This window comes from Amblyomma maculatum, chromosome 6 (assembly GCF_055883805.1).
Source record: "Amblyomma maculatum isolate TAMU_Amacu chromosome 6, ASM5588380v1, whole genome shotgun sequence".
Taxonomy (NCBI): domain Eukaryota; kingdom Metazoa; phylum Arthropoda; class Arachnida; order Ixodida; family Ixodidae; genus Amblyomma; species Amblyomma maculatum.
The window spans coordinates 118,758,150-118,783,716 of NC_139349.1; positions in this window are offsets into that span (position 1 = coordinate 118,758,150).

Sequence of the window (25,567 nt, forward strand, 5' to 3'; positions counted from 1 at the left end):
GAGTTAGTTTGGCAATCGTCTTGTTATTTAAAGAAATGAAAAATTTTATCATGCTGACGCTGGCGCACGGTGTGCACCATATCGTTGACACGGGGCTTGCGGGAGCCACGGCCGGCGCGGCATACATGTTTACGGCGGTGTGGGAAGTGAAATGGGTATCGCATTCGAGAGTCCGCCGTTGGTACAAAATCCGTCCGGTTTGCAGAAAACGTTCATAGTCGATTTAATCTAGGATCTATTGGAAAGCGGTGAAGCAAAAACATGTAACCCGCGCTCAGGACTATCGTTGCATGCTTCCCGCATACGCTCTCGGAAATCAGCCTTCAAAATCTTTGAATATTTGTGTCGTGCACTATGCCGTATTGCTGTCCCAATGACGTTACCATGAAGAATGGCACTAATAGGGGTATTTAAGTCTTTTAAAAGGTAAAATAGTGAGGAGCAAGGCCACTTTGCCGTGCAAAAAGCGTGCGAATGCACATCCCACTCGGTACTGGCAACAATGGTCCGGCGCAATGAACCTGGTTGGAGAGTATAGACCGTTTTACCGAGAGCGAGCAGGAGAGGAGAAAAATACTCTCTAACCAGATTCCTTTCGCCGGCCCATTGTTGCCAGTACCGAGTGGGCTGTGCATTCGCGCGCTTCATGCGGCCTTGCATCTCGGTATATTGTCGTTTGAGAGACTTAAATACCTTTATTAGCGCCCCTTTTAGTGGTAATGTCATCGGGACAGCAATGCGTGATCGTGGACTGCGCAAAGAATCAAAGGAATCGCAACATAATTGCCGAGAACTTATGCGGGCAGCATGCATAGACAGTCCGGGTTCGGCTGTGATATATTTCTGCTTCACCGCTTTCCAGTCTAACCTTATTTAATTCGCTTATGAACGTTTTATGTAAGCCAGATAAACTTAGTACCAATGACGGACTCACGAATATGATGCCCACTTCACTTCCTCCGCCGTAGTAGCCACGCACGCCGGGCAGGCCGTGCCTCCCGCAAGCCCTCCGCGCCAGTGATACGGTGGATCATTTCCGCCAACGCAAGAGCGTGCTAAAATCTGTTCTTCACTTAACAATAAGCTGACAGCAAAAAAAAAAAAAAACCTTTCTTGCGGATTTCTGATCTATACCGTGTTATTGATAATTCAATACAATTAAGTTACGCAACACATCACCGCTAGTGCGGCGCGCGTCTCATCGTCGGCACGCTGGCTCCGCTGCTAAGCCGTCACCGAAATTTACATCTTTCTTTTACTGATACTATGGGATCGGCAGTAAAGCAGTTCCATGAGAGACCATTTACTCTACCGCTGAGCAATTACAAAGCGTCGTCGGATGTGCCTTCGATGCGAAACAATTTAGGCCTAGCGACGACTAGGTAGTAGTGCTCGACGAGAGTGCCGTAGTCCGCCGCGCCAGCGGGCGGCGCCGCTTTCGTAAGCGCTGCTGTATGTGCTGTGAATTTGTCGTTTTCTTTCATGGTGCCGCTGAGAGCACACGTTTTTCGACGTTTTGCTCAACAATACGTCGTGCAAACGATGCTGCTACGACGTATGGGACAGCTGTATACGATGTTGTCTCGCCGCAGGACGAACACCAAGGCTTAATAAAAAGGTCGACGGATGGTACTTTAGATCCTACTACTTTTAAGTGCTAGTCCTGAACCGTAGTTTAACTTGAAAGTATACATTGTTGAAGCAGGAAAGCTCGATCGTATATCGAAATGGGTCACACTTCATGTTAAATCAATGCGGCGATATCTGGAAAGCATCTTTCGCAGTATCTGCTTTCCGAATTCGGTAGCTGCCCATACGGTTCATTCGCTGTGTGCTTGTGTGTGCAGTTACCATTGCGATAATAAAATATAATTGAAAATACATGTATCGTGAAAGATATAACAGATACATCCTCACTGCGGAAGTGGAGCGCATGCTTCGCAGCTACCCCGGCCGCTGTGCTGTTTCAAACAGCAGCCGCTATGTCAAACAGATGGTATACGGTTTCCTTGCTCGCTCAAACAAAGCACAAATAGCACCAAGGTGCCGGATAGCTTTCACGAGCACCGCGAAACAGCACTTTTAAACTGCCGCACCGCAGCATCAACACGCACAGCACAGCCCAAGATGGCGCCAAGAGGCGCCGGAGCAGACGTTCCGCAGTTTGGCTCATACGGGGCGCCACCATCACACAAAGATGGCTGCACCCAGGCATGGAAACTAAAAAGGTCTAGATTCTTTCTCACCGGCTTGCTTTCGGTAAAACGTTCTATAGTGGATATGACGTCTAGGATGTGACGTCATGAAACCGAAAATTGAGCTGAAAAAAGGCATAGGAAGGAATTGGCGCGCAATTTGAAAGTAACAAAGAATAAAATGGGCAAACAAGAAGTAAATTAAACAGCTAGAAGCAACCAGAAGCAACCAACAGCACCATCCGTACTTTTGCATTACTCCAAAACAAATTCTGCAGTACTCGTTAATTCTTTTCTCTGCCGGGCGGTGCGCAATATCCAGGTTCCCGGTACCCACTAAGAGGGCGGTGCATCTTAATTAAGAAGAAAGGTGACACTAAACATTTGAAAAATGCACCTATCCCATCGGCCAGTTTCAAGACGATGGCGCTGCTTTAGTGTATGTTGGTAAATGTAGTCATTAGGACGCTTCGCCCGCCAGGAGTGTCCGCGTGCCGCATTTCCGAACAGTTTTAAAGAATCCCGTGTGTATGCCCGAGTGCATTGTGAATATTCACCTATTACGTTCCTAGATGCCATATGAATAGCACAAAAGAAAAACAACCCCGGCTTTAGGTGTAGCTAGTTCGGTCGAAAAGCGACCGGCGCCGTCGTCGCCGTAACAGTAGTAGTAGTCGAGGGCGCGTGTCGAAAATATTCAGGGGCTGCAAAAATTGTATCAGGGTGAATTTTAGTTATACTGATCTGATTTGTGTGTGATAGGCGATGAAGAGTTAATAAAATAATTGTATACAATTGGTTATTTGGTGAATTGGGGATTGAAAAAATGAAAAAAAGTGGGTTCAAAGGTGCCAAAACGCTGAGAATTAAGAGCCAATGTTTCTGATGCTATATAAATAATCTTTGAAAGTTTAAATGATCACTTAGGTTATTGAATAAAAAGAAAAAATGCAAAATGCGAAAAAGGGACATCGTAGATGTAAACACGCTCGGAATAAAAAGCCAATGCTTGATTACGCCACGTAAGAAAATTAGCAACGCGTAATTGAGCGATTATCCTAATTGAAGTAAATACAAAAGTGAAAAAATACGGAAAGGGGTCTTCGTAGGTGTAACAATGTTCGGAAAAAAAATTTAATGCTTGATGAGGGTAATTATGAATATTTAGAGCGCGTAATTGATAAATTACTTTTTATTGTGATGATACATCAAGATTTTATTTTTTTTTTTTGAATTTATGTGCTCTACGGGACACTTTACAAAGACTTGCCCAGGACTATTTGTGTTAAGATCATGTAAACTTTAACAAATCCTCGGGGTCAGTGGTATCTCTGAAGCCTCACTAAGACTTACCCAGGATTCTTTGTTCTAAGATCAAGTAAACTTTAACAAATTCTCGGGGTCAGCGGTATCTCTGAAGCCTCACTGTTTTTGGACGAACACAAATAAAACACATCACTTCGTGTATAGAAGTCAGGTGATATCACTGTTGCCAGGGTCTGTTAAAAAATATCCACTTTATGCAAAATCCAGATGACAATGGCGTCCGTCATTAAGTTACAATAATGTAACACGCATTGAAGCACGCACGTGCTAAAACAAAGCCTCCAAACTAGTGTTCTGCACCAAAGTGTTCATACATGGCTCAAATATAGGACATCACCGAAAAATGGCTCGGTAACAAAAGAAACCAAATTAAGGGATCACTTCAGCTCCGCCGCTTCAGTATGCATCGATAGCGCTTCAAACACAAGATATTCTACGGTTTCTAATTTTTTGTTTTGTTTTGTTTTGGTATTTTATTTATATGTTTTTAACTTTATTTTGTTTTTATTTCTTTTTTATGCATATACAATTAGCAGCAGCAAATATTGGTTTTCCATTTGAATTGTGTGGTACGTTTGAAAGCACTTTGATTTATTGTGATTATTTGAAACAATTGAAGAAGGAACTATAGAAGAAGGAAACCTTATCTCAATCCATAGCAGAAGGGACGATGAGCACCTGAAAAATTACAGACCAATCAGCTTACTGTATGTTACGTATAAAGTATTTACTAAGGTAATCGCTAATAGAATAAGGACAACTTTAGACGGCAATCAAGCTAAAGGTGGAGCAGGTTTTCGAAAAGGGTAATCTGTTATCGATCATATCCGTACCATCAAGCAGGTGATAGAAAAATTCTCGGAATATAACCAGCTATTAAACGTAGCATTCAATATTGCGCAAAAGAATTTCACTCAGTAGACACCTCGGCGTTGGAGGATATGTGTATATAGTGACTGCAGAGCAACCGTAGTTCTTCCTAAAGAAAATAACAAAATTCCTTTAAAGAAAGCTGTTATGCAAGCAGACATGATCTCGCCAGTAGTATTCACAGCTTGCTTAGATGAAGTATTCAGATACTTGGAATGGCAGCAGAAGGAATAAGGATGGATGGAGAATACCTCAGTAATCATCAATTTGCTGATGGCATGGCCTTAGTAAGTAACTCAGGGGATGGATGGATGGATGGATGGATGGATGGATGGACGGACGGACGGACGGACGGACGGACGGATGGATGGATGGATGGATGGATGGATGGATGGATGGATGGATGGATGGATGGATGGATGGATGGATGGATGGATGGATGGATGGATGGACGGACGGACGGACGGATGGACGGACTAAACTTTATTGTCCATCAGATAAGGTGATCTACCCACCCCCCGACACGCGGGTCAGGGTGCGGGTGCCGCCGCCTCAGATGCAAGCTGGGAGGTCTTGGGCCCCAGCAACCTCTTCAGTCAGTTGGACAAGTAGGAGCTGGAACTCAGGGTCCGGGCTGCGCAGTAGTGTCTCCCAGGTTTTTCTACTGCCTATATTGTGCGTCCCCCTGGGAAAATACTCAGGGGATAAATTACAAATAATGATTGATGACCTAGATAGGAGGAGCAGAACGGCAGGCCTGAAAATCAATATGCAGAAGACTAAGGTAATGTTCAACAGCCTCGGGAGGGCACAGCAGTTTATGTTAGGCCGCGAAGCAATAGAGGAAGTAGGCGAATATGTCTACTTAGGACAGGTAGTGACAGTAGATCTGGACAATGAAAGGGAAATAACAAGGATAATAGGATTGGGATGGAGTGCATTTGACAAGCTTCACTCAGAGTTTGCCTAGCAGTTTACTGGTATCGCTTAGGGGGAAAGTATACAACAGTTCCATCTTGCCTGTACTCACCTATAAGGCCGAAACGTGAAGGCTAATGAAGAGGGTTCTATTAGGTTGAGGACACGCAGAGGGCTATGGAACGAAAAATGGTTGGGGTAAAGCTAAGAGACAGGAGGCGTGTAGAGTGAGCCAGAGACCAACTCAAGTTACTGACATTCTAGTTGAAACAAGAAGGAATGGACATGGGCAGGACATGTAGTGCAAAAAGAGAATAACCGATAGATGCCCAGAGTAACAAACTGGATTCCAAGGGAAGGAAAGTGTAGCAGGGGGCGTATGAAATAGGTGTGTAGTTGAGGTTAAGAAGTTCGCAGGGGTCAAGTGGTTGCAGCTAGCACAGGACCGAGTTAAATGGAGGTATACGGGAGAGGCCTTTGCGCTGCAGTGGGTATAGTTTGGCTGATGATGGTGATGAATGAAATAACACACTATATGAATTTTCTTAAGCATCTTCACACATTCACATTTCATTCTCAGCATTTTCAAACCTTTGGAACCTCTTTTCACCTTTTTAATTTCTTAAATTAGTTTAATTTATTATTGGTCAAATACACGCCCTGACTTTCCTTAATTAGCATAATCAAGCATTGGCTATTGATTCTGAGCAATATGACATTTTTAAGTCCCTTGTTAAATTTTTTCAATTTGTTTAATACATAAACTGATCAATAACATGCACTGAATTTCCCTAATTAGCATAATCAAGCATTGGCTATTGATTCTAATTAATTTGATATCGTTAAGTCGTCTTTTTCTAATTTTATATTGCGATTTCTATTATTATTTCATAGATTACACACGCTCAATTTTCTTGATTACCACCGTCAAGCATTGACTTTTCATTCCGAGCAATCTGACATCTTTTACGCCTTGTTCTCGCAATATTTCATTTTCCACCCATTTCAATTATTTGAATAATTAACCACTCAAATATATTGTATTAGCATAATGAAGCATTGGACTTTCATTCTCAGCATTTTAAAACCTTCATACACAATTCTCCAATTTCTCTATTTTTCAATTTCTTTAATTAGAATAACCAAGCATTGCTTTTTCATCCTTGTATCGCGTTACGATAAGACGTGGGCCACCGTAAGCTGCGTCACTCGTGCCACTCGGCACAAGGCGCGCCTCTTATCATTGCCCTCGCCAATCGGGCTGGCCGGGGCCTATATAACAGAGCACGGAATAAAGGCTGGTCATTCGCCTTCCTGATGTCTGCCGGTCACTTCGCCGTTCACGGAGCCTTACATGGTGTCACAAGTGGTCCCCCGTCCTCGACAGCGCCCTGAACAGACAGAAGACTCCGACGCCAGGCTGCAAGGATGGAGCTTCTAAAAACCCCCAGACCCACTTCGCATCACAGGTGATGTTTCCAAGAATTGGCAGCTCTTTAGACAGAAGCTGGAACTATACTTTACCGTAGTGAAGCCACATGACAGTCCGTTGAGCGATTCAACGAAGGCTGCGATGCTCTTGACTTTAGCCGGTGACGATGCTATCGGGGTCTTTAATAATTTTACACTCAACGATGGCGAAAGCAAAGAGGACTATAAGACCGTCGTAAAAAAGTTTGACAGCTACTGGGGCGCACAGACGAATGAGGTGTACGAACGATACTTGTTCCGCACAAGATTCGAGGATGCAGGAAAAACCTTTGAGCAGTTTTCACGGGACGTGAAAAAAACAGGCACGACACTGCAATTTTGAAGGGTTAACTGATTCCATGATCCGCGAGCAGATAGTAATTGGAATCAATAATGAGACCCTCAAGGCAAAACTTCTTCAGGACAATCAGCTGACGTTGCCCAAAGTGGAACAAATCTGCAAAGCATTCGAAGCAGCAGCTCTTCAGAACGAATCATGGGGACAGAGAGAAAAACAGGTCTATCGTGTGAAGGAGACTCAAAAAGCAACAAGGCTGCAAAACAAAGTAAGGTACTCGAAGTGTGGCAGAGAACACAAGGCACTCAACTGTCTTGCTTATGGAAGACATGTAGAAAATGCCAGGGAAAGAATCACTTCGCCGTACGCTGCCGTAAACCAGCACAAGTGAATTGAGAGATGACAATGATGAAGACTTCGACATCTTAGACATCTGCATGCACAGCGTGGCAAGTCGACGGGACTGGATGGTTAAGGCAAACGTTGGTAATGCAGCCGTTTTATTGAAAGTGGACACGGGATCGCGGGATATTGCCTTACTCTGTCTACAAGAACATCAAGCCTACGCCAGCGCTCAAGCACAGCCGTTCCACCCTGCGATCCTACAGTAAACGCACAATCACGCACTTGGGCGTTATCAACCAACGCGTGGCTATCGGCGAACAGAATTGCAGCTTGAAATTTTTCGTGGTCAAGAAAGGATGTCAGGCGCTTCTTGGTCTTCAGGCAGCGGAACGGCTCGGGTTGATTTCCCGAAAAGTGGATTCGGTGATAAAGAACAGCTCCGAAAAACTGCTTGAAGAGTGCAGCGACGTTTTTCAAGGCACCGGGTGCGTCCAACGCCAATACAAGATGGTGCTCCGTGAAGGTTCCGTCCCAACCGTTCAAGCCGCTCGGCGTGTACCCTTGGCACTGCGGGAGCCCCTGCGCCACGAGCTGCAACGAATGGAAGAGGCTGGCATCATAACAAAGATCAATGAGCCAACGGATTGGGTGAGCCCTTTAGTCATTGTTAAAAAGAAAGACGGAAAGCTAAGGCTATGCATGGCTCCGAGAAAGATTAATGCGTGCATAAAGAGAGAGCATTACGAGATGCCGCGGAGGGAAGACATAGAAGCAGAGTTGGCCGGCGCGAAAGTTTTCAGCCGTCTAGACGCAAAAGCTGGCTTCCATCAAATTCCTCTTGACCATAAGACTTCGCTCATTTGTACTTTCGCAACACCATTTGGGAGGTACCGTTTCTTAAGGCTGCCATTTGGCATCTCTTCCGCATCTGAAGTCTTTCAGAAGATATTGAGCGAAATCTTCGAGTCTCTGCCGGGGGTGCACGTTTACGTGGATGACATTTTGGTATGGGGAACATCAAGGGAGGAGCACGATCAACGCTTAAGATCTGTATTTGAATCGTCGACGCGGACCGGCCTCGCACTAAATGCAGAGAAGTGCAAGGTTGGAGCCGAAGAAATCGTTTTTTTAGGCGACATAATTTCGAAAAAGGGTATAACGCCTAACCAAGCACTCGTCAAATCTATAACTGAAATACCTGTTCCATCAGATAAGAAGGGAGTGAAACGTCTACTCGGCGTGGCAAATTATTTTTCGAAATATATTCCTTCTCTGGCACTAAAGACCCCGCAGTTGGGCAGTTTGATTAAGCATGACGCAGTTTTTGAATGGACTCCCAACAACGCGCAAGAATGGCAAGAAATCTGCAAATGCCTGAACGAGGAGCCACTGCTTGCAATCTTCGACCCTAGCAAAGAAACAAAAGTGGCGTCACACGCGTCACGAATTGTTTTGGGCTCGGCCCTACTGCAGCTTCATGGCGATAACTGGCTGCCCGTGGCGTACGCATCACGAACGCTCACTTCAGTTGAGCAACGTTACTCGCAAATCGAAAAAGAAGCCTTGGCAGTGGCGTTCGGCTGTCGGAAAGTTCACTACTTCATCTATGGCCGACATATTATTTTAGAGATCGACCACCGACCCCTGCTTGCAATCGCTGAAAAATCAATTGGGGACATGCCACCAAGGCTTGAAAGGTTCTTTTTGCGATTGCTGAAGTACGATTTCACTATGCAATATGTTCCAGGAAAACAGCTCCTTCTGCCCGACATGTTGTCACGAGCCGCAGCAGCCACTACAGAAGATGACACAGCAGGTGAAGGTGACATCAAAATTCTTGCTGTGAGTACGGTGAATGCTTTCGTGAGCGACGCCACGCTAAAGCGGCTTGTGGCCGCCACTAATAATGACCCGTACCTTTGCGCAGTAAAAGAAAGTATTTATGCTGGAACACGCATACAAGGAGAGCTGAAACCTTTCGCCAGCGAACTTCCTGTAGTGAAAGGTATCGTGCTAAAAGGCAGCAAAGTGATAGTGCCGGCGAGCATGTGGAAAGAGATGCTGGAACGCATTCATGAAGGCCACATGGGCATCAATAAATGTAAAGCGAGGGCACGAAGATTTGTGTTCTGGCCTGGCTTGAGTGCACAAATCACTGCTATGACTCAAAAATGCGCGGTGTGCAGACGTCACGCGTACAGCCAACCTGCGGAACCACTGCTTATGATTCCGGTACCAGACTATCCGTGGTATAGGGTTGGCGTCGACATATTCCAGTACGGGGAAAATCTTATCTGTCTGTGTACGATGCTCTCTCAAATTTTCCAGAAGTCGAGGAGCTCAACGACACGTCGTCGGCGTCAGTCATAACAAAACTGGGGGCCATATTTGCAAGATATGGAATCCTGATGGAAGTGTGCACCGACAATGGGCCCCAGTTCGCCAGTCGAGACTTCCGCCTTTTCGCAAGCAAGTACAACTTCCGTCATGTGACATCTAGTCCGCACTTTCCCCGTTCCAACGGCTTAGCGGAGTAGGGAGTACAGATAATCAAACGGATTTTGAAGAAAACAATGGAAGCGGGTGATGATTTTTCTCTTGGCCTCCTTAGTTACAGGTCGACTCCTCTAGAAGATGGTCTCCGGGAGAGCTGTTACAAGGAAGACGGCTGAGGTCAACTTTGCCAGATTTCAAAGACCAAACCAAGACGGTAGTACAGAAGCATGTTCAGACTAATCATTCACGAAGCCCACTTCCACCCCTTGAAGAGGGCCAAACTGTCAGATTCAAAAAGAAAATATGGTCGCACAAAGCGAAAGTTATCGCCACAAAGCACCCAAGGTCGTACAAGATCTTAACCGAAAGAAACAAGGTCCTTAGGCGGAACCGGCAACATCTGCTTCCCACAAGCAAGCCTTTCAATCCGGAGGCGCTTGACTACGATCTCGTGGAAGGAGCTGATCACCGGACCACACCGCCTGCAACAGTTCCTGAAACTTCGAGCGCCACTCTTCCGGCTACAACACAAGCGCACAGTCCTCCCCCGAGACGATCCAGTAGGCAGAGACGACCTCCACAGCGCGTTCAGTACGACAATAACTTTAATCAAGTCACCTGAAAAAATGAGTTTTTTTGTTGTCGTTTGTTTGTTTTTCGAGAGAAAAAAGATGTATCGCATTACGATAAGACGTGGGCCAGCGTATGCTGCGTCAGTCGTGCCACTCGGCACAAGGCGCGCCTCTTATCATTGCCCTCGCCAATCAGGCTGGCCGGGGCCTGTATAACAGAGCACGGAATAAAGGCTGGTCATTCGCCTTCCTGATGTCTGCCTGTCAATTCACCGTTCACTGAATCTTACAATCCGTAGCACATCAGCCCCCATTATCTCTCAATAAAGTTTTTTTCTTCAGCCAGTCTCCATTCTGAGCATATTGACACCTCTGAACCCCCTCTCTTCATTTTCACTTTTTCACTTACTCGAAGTAATTCAATTATTACATACTTTGAATTTCCTTTTTGAGCTTCACAATGTATTGCCTTTTCGTTCGGATAACTTTGACAGTAATGAACCCCTTTTTTTCAAATTCTTTTCTTCATTTCTCATGTCTTGAATTCCTCGATTATTCAGTTAATTACAATTATTTCTTTAACTCGTGATGGCCTATCCCACATCAATCAGTTATGAATCACTAGAACCAGAAATCGCCTTGATGTATTTTTACTCAGCCTCCAATTATTTCCGACGTGCGATGTTAATGGCTTTTCGATCGAACTAAGTGTATATACAATCGCTTAAAAGAAAAGGACAATTAGAATGTTTGCCTTGCATACCAGTCGCCGCAATTTTCTAAAATAATGACTTGACGAATTGTTCTCGGTAGCGAAATCTGACAATTGTGCGATTAGCTTGCGTGGAGCGGTGAATGCGGGAGTGCGGTGGCATGTGCGCGCGCTGACCAGCCGACTAGAAATCAGGTAGCACAGAACGGGGGGCCCCAGTAAATCCGATATAGGCAAATGGGGCTGGGGCAACCATCCTAAAACCTGCATTGGTCCCCGATGGGGCAAATGTGGGCAAGCCCCACTTGGGCTTGCCCAAGTTTCTTCTGCATGGGTGCCATAGCGGTGTTGCGCGGGCTAATGCAGGGAACATTTATGCATCCAGACCGCAAAGATCCTTTGTCGAATGTTTAAGGGCACTCCAATCTAAATGTGGGCTCTTTATGGGAAAGCGCTCATAGATCCGAAATGAGGATGCCCTCATAAAATCTTTGTGGGACCTACATGGGCCTTAGTGGGACAAAAAAAAATGGACATGCCCACATGCTGCCCCAATCGGCCCCTTGTTGGTTACTTGAGGGCAGGTGAAATATGAATAAGAGCTAAATTTGGGCAAGCCCTTTAGGTCCCACAAAGTCTGTAATGGGGCTGGAAGACTGGCGTGCCCGCCAGGTACCAAGATTGGCCCCTTGTGGGAAATTTGAAAGCACGTGCAACCGCAGGTGGGCTCTAGGTTCAAAAACAACACCCAGCCCAATTGGGGCTGCCCGCACAAAACTGCTTTACATCCCATATAGGCCGTAATGGGGCTGGAAGGCGGGCAGGGCCGCATGATACCAAAATCGGTCCCTTGTGGGGAATTTGAAGGCACGTGCTACAGCAGGTGGACTTTAGGTTTAAAAACAACACCCAGCCCAAATGGGGCTGCCCACACAAAACCGCTGCAGGTCTCACATCGGCCGAAATGGGGCTAGAAGGCGTGCGTGCAATTGTGTAATAATTCTTCCCAACCTTCATTTGTATTAGATGTTGTCCTATATTACTATTATAGATGATTTGTATAACAGATGTTACCATGTTTAGTCGGTTAAATATATTACGTGGCCTTAGTTCTCGCGCTCATGCAAATTGCGCTAAAAATACTAAAACAAAATGATTGCTAACTGTTGCTTGTAATGGGGTTGCTGAGGATAGCCTGCAACACTGCGCAATTATACTGTTCAGAACACATATCTCCATAGCCTGAACAAGATGTGTAGCTCTTGACACTTGCTACTTGTAAACTGCCGCATCGCGAATCATTTTCATTGTGGAAGTATCACTGGTCAACAGGACAGAGATGGAGAGGCACGGTTTCTGCAGCGCTGGCACGCCCGTTTCTTCGTAGTTCAGGACGGCAGGTTTGTTATGCCAGCTTTGCCATACGAACCCCCCCCCCTTTTTTATTGTTTTTCCCTCACTGGGGAATCATGTTTTTCATTATGTACGCGAAGTCATTTAGGCTAGAGTAATGCTATGAATTATTGTAAAATTTGATATTGTGGCTGCTTAGAAAGGGCAGATATGCATAAAATAATTACTTAATTACGTGCATAAATAATGATTGGGAAAACTTGGGCAAGGGCTTCCCATCAATTTCCTGCTTCGGACCCCTATGAGAATAATGTGGGCAAGCCCAAGTGGGGCTTGCGCTATAGAACCCGCATCTGTTTTATGTCATTATGTGAGGGGCTAACTGAAATAAAAAATGAATGTTCATCCAGAGGAGCTGCCTGAATCTGTCAAAAGTAGGACCATCGTGGGCAGATGGCGGGATGTGCCCTTTTGTCAATGCGAGAAAAATATGGGCAGCCCCGCAAGGGCTGCCTGCATCGATCCCTAGTGGAGCCCATCGGGGTTTTGTCGACAGCCCCCTTCAGGTCTACGTCGGCCCCTCTTGCAGCACCCACATTGAGCCCACCGGGGCTGTCCTGCATTGCCTACATCGGACCCACCAGGGGCCCCCCTTCATAGCCCGCTTTGCGCTACCTGGGAAGTAATATGGCGGCACAGAAACTTCTGGAAAACCGGCGCAAGCGCAGATCGGTCGGTGGGATAGGTCTATTGTAGATCATCATCAGCCTGATTATACCCACTGCAGGGCGAAGGCCTCTCCCATATTTCTCCACTTAACCCGGTTCTGTGCTAACTGCATCCACTTGACCCCTGCGAACTTCTTAATCTCATCCGCCCACCTAACTTTCTGCCGCCCCCTGCTACGCTTTCCTTCCCTTGGAATCCAGTTTGTTACCCTCAGCGACCATCGGTTATCCTCTCTTCGCACTACATGCCCTGCCCATGTCCATTTCTTCTTCTTAATTTCCACTAGAATGTCGGTAACTTGAGTTATTTCTCTGACCCACTCTGCACGCTTTCTATCTCTTAATGTTACCCCTACCATTTTTCGTTCCATAGCTCTCTGGGTTGTCCTCAACTTAAGTAGAACTCTCTTGGTTAGCCTCCACGTTTCAGCCCCATAGGTTAGTACAGGCAAGATGCAACTGTTGTATACTTTCCTCTTGAGTGATACCGGTAAGCTGCTAGTCATAATCTGCGAGTGCTTGCCAAATGCGCTCCATCCCAATCTTATTCTTCTTGTTATTTCCTTTTCATGGTCCGGATCTGCGGTTACTACCTGTCCTAAGTAGACATATTCGCCTACTACTTCCAGTATTTCGCTACCTAATGTAAACTGCTGTTCCTTCCCGAGGCTGTTGAACATTACCTTAGTCTTCTGCATATTGATTTTCAAGCCTACCTTTCTACTTTTTCTGTCTAGGTCATCAATCATTATTTGCAGTTCATCTCCCGAGTTGCTTAGCAAGGCAATGTCATCAGCAAATCGCAGATTACTGAGATATTCTCCATCTACCCTTATCCCTAACTGCTCCCATTCCAAGTCTCTGAATACTTCCTCTAAACAAGCTGTGAATAGTACTGGGGAGATTGTGTCTCCTTGCCTAACACCTTTCTTTATGGGAATTTTGTTACTTTCTTTATGCAGAACTATGGTTGCTGTGCAGCCACTATATATATCTTCCAGCACTTTCACGTACGGCTCGTCTACCCCCTGATTTCGCAATGCCTGCATCACCGCCGAGGTTTCAACTGAGTCAAATGCTTTTTCGTAATCAATGAATGCTATGTATAAGGGCTGGTTATATTCCGAGCATTTTTCTATCACCTGATTGATGGTATGGATATGATCGATAGTAGAGTACCGTTTCCGAAACCCTGCTTGATCCTTTGCTTGATTGCAGTCTAAGGTTGTCCTGATTCTATTAGCGATTACCTTAGTAAATACCTTATACGTAACGGACAGTAAGCTGATTGGTCTGTAATTTTTAAGGTCCTTAGAGTCCCCTTTCTTGTGAATGAGGATAGTGTTTGCATTCTTCCATGGTTCCGGTACGGTCGATGATACCAGGCACTGCGTATACAGGGTGGCCAGTTTTTCTAGCACGATATCCCCCCCGTCCTTCAGCAAATCTGTAGTTATCTGATCCTCTCCAGCTGATTTCCCCCTTTTCATAGTTTCTAGTGCTTTCTTGACCTCGTCCTTCGTCACTGGTGGAACGTCTGACTGTTTTGTATTGTATTGTAGATCAACTAGCTTTATATCTGTTGGGTCAAAGCTATTTACTAAGGTATGCGTTAATAAAATCAGGACAACCTTAGATAGTATTCAAGCAGGTTTTCGAAAGGGTACTCTACTATCGATCATATCCATACCGTCAACCGGGTGTTAGAAAAATGCTCGAAATGCATCCAGTCCTTATACATAAAATTCATTGATTACCAAGAAGCATGTTATTCAGTAAAAGCCTCGGCATACATGCAGGCATTGCGAAATTAGGGTGTAGACGAACCGTATGTGAAAGTACTGGTAGATATGTATTGACCTTTGCATCGGGCGTGGAGGTTTCGAAACGCCTCTTCTCTGGACTGTTGCAAACTGGTTCTGCTGCCGCCTCCACCGTGTTGAAGTCAGGCGCACGCAATAGCCCAGCGAGCAATATGGTGACGCATAGGAGGCCCTTGTTGCAAAGGTCTATAGAGATTGCACGGCCATCATAGTTCTGCATGAAGACGTTAACAAAATTCTTATAAAGAAAGGTGTTAGGCGCAGAGACAAGATCTCCACCGCACTATTCACAGCTTGCTTAGAGGAAATATTCAGAGAATTGGAATGGAAGTATTTAGAGACAAGTCTATATGGATAATACCTCAGTAATATGCGATTCGCTGATGACATTGCCTAGATAAGTAACTGAGGGGATGAACCTCAAAGAATGATAATTAACCTAGACAGGAGAAGCAGAAAGGTAGACTTAAAATCATTATTTAGAAGGCTAAGGTAATGTTCAACTGTCTCAGGAGGAATAGCAATTTACTTTAGAAAATGACAGCACTGGAAGTAATAGGCCACTATATCTACTTAGGACAGGTGTAACCGCTAATCCGGGCCATGAAAGGGAAATAAAAAGGGGAATAAGTTTGGGATGGAGCTCAATTGGCAAGTACTAATTATGATTAGCAGACTACCAGTATCTATCAACAGGAAAGCATACAAACGCTGCATCATAACTCTTTTCACCTGTGGTGCTGAATCACGGATGGTAACTAAAAGGGGTATAGGTGCAGAGGCCTATGGAACGAAAAATTGTCGGGGCAACGTTAAGAGGTACCAAGCCTGCAGTGTTGGTGAGAGAAATAACTCAAGTTACTGATATTCTTGCGGCCATCAGGAAGAAATAGAGATGGTCAGGAAATGTAGTGCGAAGAGAGGATAACCGATGGTCGATTAGGGTAACAAACTGGATTCCAAGCAAGGGAAAGCGCCGAAGGATCGGCAGAACGTTGCATCGGCGGATGAGGTTAAGAGCTTCGCAGGGGTCAAGTGGATGGAGCTAGCACAGGACCGGGTTAATTGAATGACTATCGGAGAGGCCTTCGCGCTGCGATGGGTAGATTCTGGCTAATTATGATGAATACGTTTGTGAGGCGCAAGAAATGAACGACGTCTGAAGCGCTGGCGTCGTTTGGACGAGGACGTCGAATCGGGGATAACCTTGTTGTCAAACGTTTCGATTCTTTGAAAGACTTTGTATGGTCATACGTAACATCGCAAGAGCTTTTCACTGAGTCCGTGGCTGCGTGTCGGCATCCAAACCCACACTTGTTCTCCCGGGCTGAACTCTGAGTCGCGTCGTCGTAAGTTGTATCGTCCAGCGTCGGTGCGTTGCTGGTCTTTAATGCGAAGCCCGGCGAGTCGTCGGGCATCTGCACGCTGAAGGTCGGTGACGAAGGCAAGGTTCTCCTCTTCGTATAAGTGAGGGAGCATTGCGCAGAGCGTCAACGAAGGTTCATTACGTACGCAAGCTTGAACGGTGTCGCTCTGGTTGTCTCCTGGATGGGCTTGTTATACGCGAAGATCACGTACGGCAAGATGGCGTCCCAGGTCTTAATTTTGACGCTGATGTACATTGCAATCATGCCCGCAATAGTTTTGTTAAGACGCTCCGTAAGTCAATACGTCTCAGTATGGTACGAAGGTGTTCGCTGTTGGCTATTCCAGAATGGTTTTTGTCAGCTCTGCCGTAAATTATGTTCCCCAGTCGGCGATGAGCACTTCGAGATCGCCGTGTTGCAGGAGAACTCTGCGACGAAAAACAGCAACTTCTGTGGCCGTATCATTAGGCAGGGCTTTCACTTCTGCGTAGCGGGTCAAGTAATAGGTTGCCACTATGTTCTATTTGCTCCCCGCTGATGAAGTTGAGAAGGGGCCAAGAAGAGTTTTCCCGATTTGTTGAAAGGGCTTCATCGGGGTTGGTTTTGGGTTTAGTGACCACCTGGTCAGATTGGGTGCATTTTAAGGTGGTGACACTTACAGGACGTTTTCACATAATGAGCAACGTCGGCAGGTAACCACGGCCAGTAATATTTCTCTTGTGTTCGGGGCAATTTGCACGCAAACTCCACCTTGGAGGATTTCCCTAAATATTTGACCGAGATTTCCTGCTGTCGGTTCATCATGCAGCGCCCGTAGAATCTTCTGCCTGAAGTCTTTGGGCACATCGAGGAGCTGCGCATTTCTGTTGGCTGAGGAGTTTTCATGTACGCGTCATTGTTTAGGGATCATCATCATATTCATCATCATCATCATCATTATCAGCCTGACTATAACCACTGCGGGGCGAAGGCCTCTCCCATATTTCTCCATTTAACCCGGTTCTGTGCTGGCTTCATCCACTTGACCCCTGCGAGCTTCTTAATCTCATCCGCCCACCTAACCTTCGCCGCCCCCTGCTACGCTTTCCAGGGAATCCAGTTTGTTACCCTAAGCGACCATCGGTTATGCTCTCTTGGCACTACATGCCCTGCCCATGCCCATGTCTTCTTCTTAATTTCCACTAGAGTGCAGTAACATGAGTTATTTCTCTGACCCACTCTGCACGCTTCCTATCTCTTAATATTACCCCTTGTTGTGACGCTGGGACTAAGTCGACCCGGCCTTCACTTGGTAGCGTGCAGAGACTAGGGGTTGATGAAGAATTGAATCTTCGAAGTTGGTAAAATTATATACAAGCAGGTTTAATGGCACTTTGAGAAAACTTATTTACATAAAAAAAGGATATCAGCAAAATGGCAAGCGGTAAGAGTTCATAGCGAGAAGCGTCTGTATGAGCCGTTTACACAGGGCTCAGAGCGTCATTTCGTGCTCCGCAACGTCCTTAAAACCCCCTATGTCCAGCCCCTCTCTGAAGATGCTGACCAACCAGTTCCAGGGCACGCCCCTCAGATATCGGCATCCGATCGAACACATCACTGCATTGATGGTCTGATGCACTGACTGGTCCGGTATTGTTTCGTTGGGCGTGGTCACTTGTTGGCGGGTAGAGCTTGGGAACGGCGAGGAGGTACATTTCTATTCTTCTGCAAAGATCCGATATGGCGGTTCAGGCAAGTGGATTTCCTTCTCATAAACCCAAATGCACGTGCGCGCCACATACTGCTCCCAGCATGGTCCCGTTCCGGCAATTGCAAATCTTTCCTGCATTCCCGGGAATTCCTCTAATGGCCGTATTCGTCATGCTCCTTTCTTGTCGTGTACGTCAGCGGACGTGTCACTCTGTCGTCTCCTTTGGACAATAGGCATTCCTCACTTGACAATAGCGCTTCTCGATGGGAAGGGTGAACAACTGAACAAAAGCACATCCGGCTATTTCTCACGGGGCGACGTTTATTTGTATTTTTCTTGACGTTGCCTTGACAGGGCCAATTAGGCATTTGCAGGGTCTCGACAAAGCAAAGCAGGCTCACACAAAAAGATTCATGGAAACAGGCTCACTTAGAGCCCTTGCACCAACAGAACATATCCACAGCACATATCCATGCCCACAGGGGAACAATAGTGCGCGCAAGTGCGGACCATATACGGTCATAACAGCCTCCTCCCCGGCCAGAAGAGTCACGGAGGACAGCAGTCGCAGCTGCTGCATTAAGAGACGACTTAATGGCCTGCACATGAACGCTTGAAGCTCACTGTTGCTTGTCGCGTTGTCTTGATTGTCGTAGGCCAAATTGCTAGAGCTGTCTCTGAAACTCAACCACTTCTAAGCAAGCACTCGGCTCCCGTCTGAAGAGACCAGGTGAAAAGAAAACTGCCATCGTTGTCCGAGAAAAGCCCGCACTCAAGACATTCAGGACCCACGTATGCCGAGAAAACCAAACGTGCTGCTTTACATAGTCACACATATAGAATCCCACGAAAAAAAAAAAGAACATGAGCATCAATTTGGATGCACGGTGAGGAGTACCTCGGACCGCTTAAAAACAGCGGCTAAGCGCGTCCGCATTCCCATTTAGCTTCCCCTTTTTGTATCTTGTTTCAAAATTGTACTGCTGTAAAATCAAGCTCCACCTCAGAAGGCGACTGTTCTTCGATGTCGCAGTTTGCAGCCAAGCCAGGGGACAACGGTCCATCTCTACGGTGAATTTGGTCCCTCCAAGATAGCACTGCAATTTTTGAATGGCCCATACAATGCAAGAGCACTCTTTCTCTGACGCGCAATAAGCCCTCTCTCTAGAACTCCGTTTTCGGCTCAGGTAGAGCACGGGAAGCTCATTACCGTCGTCATCTCTCTGGCAGAGAACAGCACCTAGCCCTCGATCACTTGCATCACACTGGACCGTGAATTCTCGGTCATAGTCTGTAGCTCGCAATACCGGACGGCTAATCAGCACAGCCTTCACGTTTACGAAGGAGGCTTCCTTTTGTTCGTCCCAGACCTTGCGGAGAGCGTCGGTCAGAGGGCTACCAAAGCTGAATAGTTAGGGATGTAGTGATTGTAGTATCCCGTCAGCCCCAGGAATGCCCAAATTTCCGTCTTCGTGCTCGGCCGCGGGTAGTCTGCTACCGCAGAAATCTTAATCTCGCTGGGTTTCCTGAAACCTTGACCTACATTGTGACCCAAGTAGTCCACGGTCGCCCTTGCCAGGCAGCATTTCTCGGCCTTTATAGTTAGCCCAGCTTGACGCAAAATGCTCAGTACAGCTCTAAGATGTACCTTATGGTCCGTTAGAACTGATGCTTGGGCGAGTTGGTATGCCATTTTCTGAAGAACAGCGCGACTTGAACAAGGACGGAAGGAAGACAACATGGACAGGCGCTGACTTGCAACTGAAGTTTATTGCTCGGAACGTGGTAATATATATATCAGGCTCCAAACAACAAGAGAAAACACAGAAGCGATACACATTTGATTAAACACTTGAAAACTCGTGTGATGCCACCACGTCACGTATGGTCCGCCCATTAGTCGGAAAAAACCGCAATGTCATCTAAATAAGGCACCGGGAATGTTTCACACCCCTTTAACACCCTATCCATGAGTCGGGAAAAACAAAATGGAGCATTTTTGAGCCCGAAACTCGTCATTGTTGGCTGGCAGCTGCCCGTCGGAATGACGAAAACCGCGCATCTGCTGGCGCATTCAGTGAGCGGTACTTGCCAGTATCCTCGAGTAAGGTCCAGCGTAGTCACATATGCCGCTCTACTGACCTGTTGTACTCTCTCGTCGATATTCGTAATAGGATACACTTGGTCCCTGGTGAGAGAAGTTAGCTTTTGGTAGTCTACCACAGGCCTAGGGTATTTACCTGAGCTTCTACTAAGATCATAGGCGAAGCACAATCGCTTTCCGAGGGTTTTATTACTCCCAATTCCAGCATGCGAGTTACTTCCCTATCCAGAATTTCTCTTTGCCTTGGAGAAAATCGGTAGCACCTTGATGGCACTGGCACGTCTGACTTCAGCTCAATATCGTGCTCAGTGAATTCAGTCCTGCCTGGCCTGTCCACGAAGCAGGCCTCAAACTCTGTTATTATCTCGCCCAGATCGGACAGCTGGGATTTCTTTAGTTCTCCTCTCTGCTCCGTCTTTTTGAGAAGCTCCTGAGCATTGCTTTCCTTTCCGCTGAGGCAAATCAAGTTGTCCCCCATCTCCTCGGAAAGGTTTAACGTTAGATTTACCACGGCTTCCCTCTGCACATAAGGCTTCATAAGATTGCAATGATAAATGCGCACTTCTTTACACCTACCGGAGATTTTCACTGCGTAGCTAGTGCTAGAAAGCTTTGCAACGACTTCAGCAGGTCCTTACCACTGTACTTAGAGCTTATTCTGCCTTGAACCTCTAGCAACATCACCTGGTCCCCGATACGAAACGTCCTTTGATGGGCTGACATATCATAGTAGACTTTGGAACGAGCCTGGGCTGACTTCATGCTGGCCTCAGCGAGTTCTTTAGTGTTATGTAAGCGATTCAAAAGGTTCAGAATGAATTCTACTACTGTTGGGTCTTCTCCGTGCCCCTCCCAGGCTTCGCGCACCATTCGCAAAGGTGAGCGCAGTGACCTTCCGTACACCAACTCGGCTGGGCTAAATCCAGTGGATTCGTGCGGCACTGACCGCGAAGCGAAAAGTGCTGCAGGCAGGCAGGTATCCTATTCGCGCTTGTTTTCATAGCACAGTCCCCTCAGGACTCGTTTGAGAACAGAATGCCATCTTTCTACGCTGTTTCTCTGCGGATGGTGGATCGAGCAATGCACTACCTTAATGCCGCATCGCTCGAGAAATGAGGTAGTGAGGACACTTGTGAAAACGCTACTCTGATCACTTTGGACCTCGGAAGGGAATCCAACTCGTGCAAACACTGGCAGCAGCGAATCCACTACACTCTCGGACGTCACCTCGCGCAGCGGAACAGCTTCTGGAAACTTTGTGGTTGGGCATAACATAGTGAGGATATATTGGTACCCTGACTCTGTCACAGGAAGTGGCCCAACTACATCTATTACTAACCGATGAAACGGCTCGGTAATGATTGGTACTAACACCATCGGAGCTTTCCACTTATCTTGCGCCTTTCCAACCCGCTGGCACGTGTCGCATGACCGTACAAAATTTCCGTGTCCTTAAAACATCCAGGCCAATAGTATTCTTGCAACAGCCTCTGCTTTGTTTTCCTTATTCCAAGGTTACATGACCACGAGCTGCCATGGGAAACTCGCTGTAAGTCTTCGCGGTACTTTTGGGGAACGACTAATTGGTCCCGCTCTACTCCGCGCTTTTCCTTGAACAAGCGATACAGCACTCCCTTTCTCATCTCGAAAGAAATATTCTTTGCTGTCTTAGTGGCGCCGTGGCGCTCCCTTATCTCCTGTATCTTAGGATCATTGGCTTGCTCCATAGCTAAGTCCTCTCGGGGTCCACTTAAAAGTCTCGTGAGATTACTAGACACTGGCGGCAAGAGGTTACTCTCAAGAACGTCCTCATTCCGCGTCTCATCAAGCTCACTTTCGAGTTATCTGAGATGCCTCGCTCTCAAAGTTTTCTGACCCGCTATTTTCCGCATCGACCACTGTTTTAACTGCCGTTTCCTCCGCTGTGGATTTTTCTGGAACGAGCAGTGTAGCTATTTCTCGCGCCTTTGAACGTGTTAAGGCTTGCACAACTATGTCTCCGAAAAGGATGCCCCTCTTTCGCAGTAGCATGTCCGATTTGTGGGAAAACAAATACGGATAGCACTTAGGAAGCTTTCCTGAAACGGCAGCCTCGGTTGTTAACTCGCCAAAAGGGCCTCCGATGACCGCGTTAGCGATTGGCAAGCACACACTCTGTTCCTCCACTACCTGGCGGATCCATGCACACTGTTGTGTATAGTCGGAAGGCGACACATACGCCGGATGGACAACATCCATCGTTGCGGCCGAATCGCGCAGTACCTTGCAAGGCTTCCAATTGACTACTAGGTCATGCATGTAAGGTTCCAAAAGCTTCATGTTTTCATCGCAGTTACTGACATACGAGAAAGCAATCTTTTCTTTCCGGCAGTTGCCGGCAATGTGACCCTGCTCATTACACCTAAAGCATGTGAGCGGCTTCCTATAGACTCAAGCTTATTCTTTGTGTTCTGCGCGTTGGTCACTTCCCCACCTTTCTCACTGCCGTCCTTTCTAGGGAGTTTGCCTGAAGAAGCCTTCCTTTCTTCGTTTGCAACTCTAGCAAAGTGCCTTTCCTGACGGTTATTCACCCTCAACTTGGAATTGCGGGGCCTATCCACTGCTGGGTTGCTGAATTGTCGGCGCGAAGCGTACTCCTCAATGACTTCGGCAGCTTCAGTTGCCGACTTAATGTCGCCTCGGTCCTGTAACCAATTTCTTTCTTTTTCTGGGAGGCAGTTATAAAACTGCTCCAAAAGAATTCGCTCGACTACAGCGTCCCTATCACTGTAGGAATCGGTGCTCTTTGCAAACTCGCCCAAATTGACTCTTAAATGGTACAGGAATTCAGGGTAACTCTCGTCCCTGGACTTAGTAGCGTTCCGAAAACGTTGCTGAACGCCTCGGCGCTAAGCCTATACTTTCTCAGAAGGCAAGCCTTGACCTTCTCGTAGTTGTCCGCGTCCTCCTTGCTTAGCCGTGCGACAACCTCCGCTGCCTCGCAGGGCAGAACTGTCAATAATCTCTGAGACCAAGTGTCTCGCTGGAAGGACAGTTTTTCGCAGGCTCGCTCAAAGTTAGTCAGATACAGACCGATATCCCCTGATATCACATATGGCTGCATGTACGTTGACACCTTGAAATCTGCCTCCTTGTTGAAAAGAAGTGCCGCTAGCTGGGGACAATTGCCTGATCTCTTGCTCAACTCTAGTTTTAATTTCCGGAGCTCAATTTCTTGCTTCAGCCTTTTTGCTTCTCTCTCAGTTTCACGCCTCTTTTACTCCTTTTCCCGCTCTTTCTGCTGTCTGAGTTGCTCCTCCTTATTTTGTCCGATGAGGTTCCATGCTTCACTGAGCTCCTCATCATCAGTTCCCAAATCAGTGATTGCCTTTAAAATCAAGGGTTTTCGTGCCAAACCACTTGTATCAATTCCCAATTTCTAACACAATAGCAACGGTTCCGGTTTCTGCAGCTTTTCTAGGTCCATGATCGCTCCGAGTGTCGGCTACTTCCAAAACAACTGTGAAAACTACCAAATCTAAAGGCGTTTCAACACTCTTTACCAGTTTCAAACTCTAACTCTGTTCTAGAACCTGGTCCACATCAGAAGAAAAGCCAAGCACTCCCCCACACATGCGATCGATGTTCCGAGCTGCTCTCTTGTTGGCCGATTGTTGCTCCTGCTTGTTGCTTGAGATGCCACCTCCGATCACCAGATGTTGTGGCTTGTAGCTTCAGATGCCACCTCCGATCACCAGATGTTGTGGCTTGTAGATTCAGATCCACCTCCAATCACCAGATGTTGTGGCTTGTGATTCAGATCCACCTCCAATCACCAGATGTTGTGGCTTGTAGATTCAGATCCCAACGCTGGTCACCAGTTGTCGTGACGCTGGGACTAAGTCGACCCGGCCTTCACTTGGTAGCGTGCAGACTCGGGGTTGATGAAGGATTGAATCTTCGAAGTTGGTAAAATATATACAAGCAGGTTTATTGGCACTTTGAGAAAACTTATTAACATGAAAAAGAAGGGTATATCAGCAAAATGGCAAGCGTTAAGAGTTCATAGTGAGAAGCGTCTGGATGAGCCGTTTACCCAGGGCTCAGAGCGTCATTTCGTGCTCTGCAACGTCCTTAAAACCCCCGATTTCCTGCTCTTCTCTGAATATGCTGACCAACCAGTTCCAGGGCACGCCCCTCAGATATCGGCATCCAATCGAACACATCACTGCACTGATGGTCTAATGCACTGACTGGTCCGGTATTGTTCCGTTGGGCGTGGTCACTTGTTGGTGGGTAGAGCTTGGGAACGGCGAGGAGGTACATTTCTATTCTTCTGCAAAGATCCGATATGATGGTTCCGGCAAGTGGATTTCCTTCTCAGAAACCCGAGTGCGCGTGCGCGCCACATACTGCTCCCTGCATTGTCCCTTTCCGGCAATTGCAAATCTTTCCTGCATTCCCGGAATTCCTCTAATAATGGCCGTATTCGTCATGCTTCTTTCTTGTCCTGTACGTCAGCGGACGTGTCACTCTGTCGTCTCCTTTGGACAATAGGTATTCCTCACTTGACAATACCGCTTCTCAACAGGAAGGGTAAACAATTGTACAAAAGCACATCCGGCTATTTCTCACAGGGCGACGTTTCTTTGTATTTTTCTTGACGTTCCCTTGACAGGGCGAATTTGGCATTTGCAGGGTCTCGACAAAGCAAAGCAGGCTCACACAAAAAGATTCATGGAAACAGGATCACTTAGAGCCCTTGCACCAACAGCACATATCCACAGCACATATCCGTGCCCACAGGCGAACAATAGTGCGCGCAAATGCGGACCATGCACGGTCATAACACCCTACCAATTGTCATTCCATAGCCCTCTGAGTCGTTCTCAACTTGAGCAGAATCCTCTTGGTTAGCCTCCAAGTTTCAGCCCCATAGGTGAGTGCAGGTAAGATTCACCTGTTTTATACTTGCCTCTTGATCGATACCGCTAAGCTTCTAGTCATAATCTGCGAGTGCTTGCCAAATATGCTCCATCCCAATCTTATTCTTCATGTTATTTCCTTTTCGTGGTCCGGATCTGCGGCTACTACCGGTCCTAAGTAGACATATTCGTCTACTACTTCCTGTGCTTCGCTCCTTGTGCTTGTTTAAGGATAGTTACAATAAATGACGCCTAAACACAGTAGGAGAAGCGATGTTGCCTTCGAGGTACCCAGCTAAGTCATTCAACTCAGTGTCCGAGTGCTGCTGCTGGGCAAACCTGCTGACTCGTACCGGTCGCACGGCATTTTTGCCGTCACTTTTCGGCGGCGCGTCC